This window comes from Camellia sinensis, chromosome 9, assembly GCF_055761805.1.
Source record: "Camellia sinensis isolate YWXY chromosome 9, ASM5576180v1, whole genome shotgun sequence".
NCBI classification, from domain to species: Eukaryota; Viridiplantae; Streptophyta; class Magnoliopsida; order Ericales; family Theaceae; genus Camellia; species Camellia sinensis.
In genome coordinates, this window is record NC_138969.1 from 173,845,879 (window position 1) to 173,852,144 (window position 6,266).

Genomic DNA, 6,266 nt, shown 5'->3' on the forward strand with positions numbered 1-6,266 from the left:
TCAAAGTTCAAGGTGCGTCTTGTAGCGATGGTTTCTTTTCCGAGCATATTTGCTGGAGTAAGGTCATCTCCTTGTGCGGTCTTGTCAATGGCCACCGAAGGATCTTCAGTCACGCCTGCCATGGATGTATTTGAGTATTCCCACAGACGGCGCCAATTATGGAGAAGTGGTTTGGAAATACTTTTCAGATCTTGGGAGACGCTAGTGATCCTCAGCTGGTCACCTGAAAAGATACAAACACTCCGGTCAGGGGTGCCGGGATTAGCACTCCGACGGATAAGTTAGTTCAAACACTCAGGATAACTTGTTCACTATGTTTTTGTGAAGTGATTCTTACATACCTTTCTATAATCGTTGTTCCTGTATTTATACCTGTTTTTTTTTATCCTCGGGGCCAGGGCCTACTTTTCAATCATTGTCCTTTCTTTTATTCGGCCCTAAGGACTTATACTTATTCCGCACATATATTATATTTGGCTCCCCGCTCTCGTAGGATATAGCCGATTAATATCAGTCTTCCAATGGTACACACCATCTGATCTTTCCATATATTCGGCCCCCACAGCGACAAAACGGTCTATACAACATTTACAATCATTCAAGATAGGGACTTAATCCCTGTTAGAACAGTACAGTACAGTGCTATCAGTCTATACAGTTATTACAAAACAGATACAGAGACAGACGGGGGAAATTAAAGCACCCCTAAGCCGTAGCTTGATAGGCTCAGAACCTCGCAGTGAGGCACAGTGGTTGGCTTGACAAAAAGGGAGCCTAACCCACGCTCCTAGCTCCGGTCTAGTGCCTATACACCTACATATATATATATATAAACAGTGAGTTAAAGCCCAGTGAATAACATAATGCGTAAAGAGGTTAAGAATGAATGTCCTTACGGTAATGAAAACAGTTCATTAAATCAGCATTTCAGTCATTCAGTCATAACAGTCATATGTGGTACATCCATTAGCATAGCAGTACAGTAAACAGTAGGTCATAAAAGACCGAACATTCAATGATGGCCATCATAACAGTAAACAGAAGTTCCAAGATAGGAACTGACAGAGATCTCTGTAACAGTAGCAGTAACAGTAAACAGTAGTTGCTATGAATGCCACAATACAGTTCAGAATAGAGGACATACATTCATTCAGTTAACAGTAACAGTTCAGAAAGCAGTACAGTTAACAATCAGAAAATATTCATCGTTGAACATATCTTTACACAGTTGTTACTCACAGAGTTCTAGGCTACAGTTAAGCTAGAGCGCGTCCTCAGATGCCAACCCTACACAGTTGCAGAATTAACACACACTAAGCTATACAGTTGGGAAAATAATAACTTAGTCCCCAATTTGCCTCGGTGTGGTTCTACATCTATATCCTCATTAAGATGCCTTCAACGAGGCCTGAGAATGCCTAGGATGAAATGAGGATGCAAAGATGCACTTTAAAAGTATTTTCAGAATTTTCAGAAAACAGGGGTCCCGCTCGAGCGTAGATTACTCCGCTCGAGCGGTCATGCAGACAAATATTTCTGCTCGAGCGTAGACTTACCCGCTCGAGCGTACTGCAAAATAGTCAAAAGTGCTGGATAGGTGAAATTCACGCTCGATTGGGCGCTCGACACCTGCTCGAGCTTGAGACACAATGTACTGCTCGAGCGTAAATTAACCCGCTCGAGCGGAATGCAAAACACAACAAAATGCTGGGAGCACGATTTTCACGCTCGAGCGCCAGTCACCTCGCTCGAGCGTGAGTTCAAAATCTGAAATTCCCAAATTTGAACTTCAAGCTCAAATGCAACTCCAAATGTATCAAATTCGATTCCTTTGGGCCCATTTCGTGGAAAACACTTGTAAATACATAGTATGACATGATTTAAAGCTCAATTTGTAAAATCAAGGCCCAAAGGTGACGGAATTAAACCCAATTTCAAACCAAACTTTCAAGAACATGGTAAACATGTACATGCATGGATTTAAACAACTTTCAAGCTTCAAATGCTTACTCTAATGAGCCAATTCTTCTAAAATCATGGTAAATTCATGGACTATAACACTACTATGAACATGCATGCACCAATTGCCATGAAATCAACATCCAAATGCAAGGATATAAACATGCATGCAAAGATTAAGCTTCCATTCAACAATTTAGCACCAATTCTAGGCTCTACCCTCAAATGGACCATGAACCAAGCAAGAAAAATCTTAAATGCATCAATAAAAGGTTGAATTTCCTACCTTAAGTCTCCAATTATAAGACTAGAAGCTCAAGTTTGCAATCCTCTTTTCAATTCTTTCAATTTCAAGCAAGCCACCAATTTGAATTCAATTCTCTCACTCTCTCTCTCTCTTGGTCGGTTATAACTCTCAAATGGCTGAGGAAAATGGCTGAGCAAATGCATTGTAAGGCATATGAATGAGTCTCAAAAGTGCTAAGCTAGTGGCCCACTAGTGGTGGCAAGATAGTAAATAAACCTAACTTATGTAATTTAGCTCATTTTAATCTAATTTAATCATACCAAATCACATTTCAGATAAATATGCCATAAAATCACATAAATTATGATTAACACATATCACTAATCAATTTCAGATTCGGTCACCGATAAGGCCTTCAATTTGCAGTTTAAAGCATAAAACATAAACAGATAGTTTAACAGTCAATAGATAGAAATGCATTTAGGCTAGCACCTTCAATCAGTCAGTCTGGTATTTCAATCAATTCAATTACTAATCATGTTCAGTTGATTCAATTACTTTTCATAATCAGTCTCAGTTTAGCAGTAATCAGTGGTTAATCGGTAAACAGTGGTGAGGGTTATTACAGTCTCCCCTCCTTATAAAGAGTTTAGTCCTCTAAACTCGAGTTACCTTCATTCTGGAAGAAAACAGGATTCAGTGGGAGCAGTTCAGGATATCTCTTGGCCATGTCATCTTCTCTTTCCCAAGTAGCATACACGCCACCATGGTTTTGCCAGTCAACTTTTACTAACGGAATCTCTTTGTTTCTCAACTTCTTAATCCGTCTGTTTACAATCTGAATGGGCCGTTCTTCATAAGTGTAGTCATCACTCAGTGCTACATGAGTCGGCTCGATCACATGAAAAGGGTCCCGGAGGTAGTCCCTCAACATAGAAATGTGGAACACGTTATGCATATGCTCCATTTCAGGAGGAAGCGCTACTTGATACGCTACCGGATTGATTTTCTCGATAATCTCATACGGTCCGACATATCTCGGCGCTAGCTTGCCTTTGACTCCAAAACAAGTCTGGCCTTTCATCGGTGTCACTTTCACAAAAACGTGATCACCTACTTCATACTCTCTGTCTCGTCTTCTGACATCCGCATAACTTTTCTGTCGGCTCTGTGCGATTTCCAGTCTCTGTTGTATCAGTTTTACTATTTCAGTGGTTTCATACACAACCTCGAGCCCAAGCAAAGGCCCATCTCCAACTTCTGCCCAGCAGATCGGAGATCTACATTTTTTGCCATACAATGCCTCGAAAGGCGCCATACCAATACTTGAATGGAAGCTGTTGTCGTAGGCAAATTCAGCTAGCGGTAGATGACTTTCCCAATTTCCTTGGAAATCAAGAACACACATCCGCAGTAAATCCTCTAGAGTTTGGATGGTCCTCTCTGACTGGCCATCTGTCTGATGATGATATGCACTACTCAGTCTCAGTTCAGTACCCAATGCTGTCTGTAAGCTTTGCCAAAATCTCTATGTAAACTTCGAGTCCTTATCAGAAACAATGGACACAGGCACTCCATGCAGTCTAACAATCTCATCAATATAGAGTATAGCCAATTTGTCCATATTATAAATTGTTTTGACAAGTAAGAAGTGAGCAGATTTAGTCAGTCTATCAACTATAACCCAAATTGAATCTGTACCTTTACTGGAGCGAGGTAAACCAATGATGAAATTTGGTGATATGTTCCCATTTCCACTCCGGTATAGGTAAGGGTTGCAGTAAGCCTGTGGGTCGTTGATGTTCGACTTTCACTTGTTGGCAATGAAGACACTTTGATACAAAATCAGCAATTTCTTTCTTCACTCCCGGCCACCAGAAATTCAGTTTCAAATCTTGGTACATTTTTGTATTCCTTGGATGGATAGAAAATTTCGAATTGTGGCCTTCTTGCAGCACTCTTCTTTTCAGTTCAGTATCACTCGGTACACACAGTCTTCCCTGAAATTTTAGTGCATTATTTTCAAATTTGAAATTCGGCCTCAGTTTAGATTCTCGTTCATCGATGATCTTTTTCAAGAAGTCATCCTGTTGTTGCCTCTCTTTAATGTCTTCAATCAGTGCCGGTTGAGCAGAAATAGCAGCTATTGTTCCACCTTGTTCTCGCAAAACAAACTCAATCTTAGATTTTTCAAGGTCACAAAGCAACTCTTTCTGTCCAGTGAGTGAACAGGCTAAGTTCCCAATCTATTTTTGACTCAATGCATCGGCAACGGTGTTGGCTTTCCCCGGATGGTACAAAATCTGTAGGTCATAGTCTTTAATCAATTCTAGCCATCTCCGCTGTCTCATGTTCAGTTCTTTCTGTGTGAAGAAATACTTCAAACTCTTGTGGTCGGTATATACTTCACATGTCGCCCCATATAGGTAGTGACGCTAGATTTTCAGTGCAAATACTACTGCAGCAAGTTCTAAGTCGTGGGTCGGGTAGTTCTTTTCATGCGGTCTCAGTTGTCGGGAAGCATAGGCAATGATTCTCCCATTCTACATTAAAACACACCCCAAACCCTTATGAGAAGCATCACTAAAAATGGTAAAACCATCCGTACCTAAAGGTAGGGTAAGAATCGGTGCAGTCACAAGTCGAGTTTTCAACTCTTGGAATGCTGATTCCCTTTGGTCCATCCAGTCAAATGATATCCCCTTTTGAGTCAATTGAGTCAACGGTAAGGCAATTTTGGAGAAATCTTTGACAAATCTTCTGTAATATCTAGCTAATCCCAAAAAGCTTCGGACTTCTGTAACATTTGTTGGTCTAGGCCAATTCACTACTGCTTCAACTTTCTGTGGATCAATTGAAATTCCATCCTTGCTAATAACATGTCCCAAAAACATAACATGATCAAGCCAAAATTCACATTTACTCAATTTAGCATACAGTTTCTATTCTCTTAAGGTCTGTAAGGCAAGTCTCAGATGACGTTCATGTTCTTCTCTACTTTTAAAATAAATCAGAATGTCATTTATAAATACCACTATACAGTCATCAAGGTATGGTTTGAAAATTCTGTTCATAAGGTCCATAAATGCAACAGGTGCATTGGTAACTCCAAAAGGCATAACTAAAAACTCGTAGTGTCCATACCTCATTCGAAAAGCAGTTTTGTTAATGTTTTCTGGTTTAACTTTCAGCTGATGATATCCGGATCTAAGATCAATCGTAGAGAATACTTGAGCACCCTGTAACTGATCAAATAAATCATCAATACGCGGTAATGGATATTTATTTTTCACAGTTATCTTGTTCAGTTCGCGGTAGTCAATACAAAGTCTCAGTGAGCCGTCTTTCTTTTTCACAAACAGGACAGGTGCGCCCCATGGTGAAGTACTGGGCTTGATGAACTTCTTATCTAACAGTTCTTGCAGTTGAACTTTTAATTCTTTCAATTCAGCCGGAGCCATTCGGTAAGGAGCTTTAGATACTGGCTGTGTACCCAGAATCACATCAACGGTGAACTCAATCTCCCTATCGATCAAATCCCCTGGCAGATCATCTGGAAAAACATCTGGGAATTCTCTGACTATAGGAACATTGTTCACATCAGTATTATCATTAGTAGGTGCAGTCAATATAGAACAGAAATACCCTATACAGCCCTTTCTAATCAGTTTGTATGCTTTCATAGATGAAATCAGATATGGGGGAGGTACTACTCCGACTCCGTTAAACACAAATTTAGGCAAACTAGGTGGACGGAAAACTACTTGTTTCATTACCCAGTCTATGATAGCATGATACTTTATTAACCAGTCCATCCCCAATATTACATCAAAATGGTCAATGTTCAGAAGCAGTAAATCAATATACAAATGCATATCCCCAACAATAATTTCACATGCAGGGTACCTATAAGCACAAGTCATAGATCCCCCAACAGGTGAAGATACAGCTAACAGATAATTCATGGGTTCTAATGGTCTATTCAACTTTCGCGAAAAAGCATGCGATACATATGAATGCGTAGACCCCGAATCAATCAGTACATAAGCATTTTGGGTAC